The 860-nt window shown below is 42.0% G+C and overlaps 1 long non-coding RNA gene across 1 annotated transcript in view; it reads right to left on the reverse strand.

Moving 5' to 3' along the window:
- The window catches only part of LOC138973689 (uncharacterized), a 10,210-nt gene extending 9,561 nt beyond the window's left edge, over nucleotides 1-649 (reverse strand). The window contains exon 1 of the long non-coding RNA XR_011458102.1: nucleotides 347-649. This is a non-coding gene — a long non-coding RNA (uncharacterized lncRNA). The remainder of the gene's footprint in view (nucleotides 1-346) is intronic.
- Nucleotides 650-860: the final 211 nt, after the last annotated feature.

Genomic DNA, 860 nt, shown 5'->3' on the forward strand with positions numbered 1-860 from the left:
TCGTCGTCAGATTGAATTACAATAACATTAACATGCTTCCATTTGAAACTTCTCGGTCTTCATCGTGGATTGACGCCCTCGAAGTTTCAAATGGAAGCATGTTAATGTGTAATTCACAAACACACAAATAATATTGTCATTGACAACAGGACAGCTTCACGCGAAAGGGGAAGTCATGCAGAGCATTGTGTTCTGCTTCAGTAGAATAGTAATGTCATCATGGAATATATTTATACTTGTTTTTCTATACGCCTGAAATTGCTAGCGTTTCCACGCAAAAAAATGCAGACACTGATTTCAAAGAAATAAATATGTATAGACAAAAAGTCAAATATACAGTACTTACAGTTTTGGACAACCAGCTCAGCAGAACCATTCTGTTGGGCGCCTAGAACAACACACGTTATGTTGCCAGCATCTTCACAACCTACAAGGAACTCAGCTTGTATCCAGGTGTCGCCCCTGTCACTAATACCCAGAGGAACACCTTGGACATTCAGCAGCTACACCTTGCTGGGGTCAATACCATCGGGGTGACCCTTCTCCCATTTGCACGTGACTTGAAGAGTTGTGTTCGGGGCGGCAAAGATCCGATTTGAAGTGATGGCACTCATGCTGATTGCATTGATACGAAGTTCTGTAACTCTGGGTGGGTCTGTTGATAAACGACGACAAAGGTTAGGTCAAGAGAGAGAGGTGTGTCCTCTTTAATTATGGCACAGCTCATTTGAAGAAGTAAATAGCAGGCATATACATCGACAGATAAACTTCAAAACACATCAAAACCGAGGCACACGTACACAAGCACGCATACACATTTATACAGACATACACACACACATGCTGACAGATCTATGTCA

The sequence above is a fragment of the Littorina saxatilis genome, linkage group LG8 (assembly GCF_037325665.1).
Source record: "Littorina saxatilis isolate snail1 linkage group LG8, US_GU_Lsax_2.0, whole genome shotgun sequence".
Lineage (NCBI taxonomy): Eukaryota > Metazoa > Mollusca > Gastropoda > Littorinimorpha > Littorinidae > Littorina > Littorina saxatilis.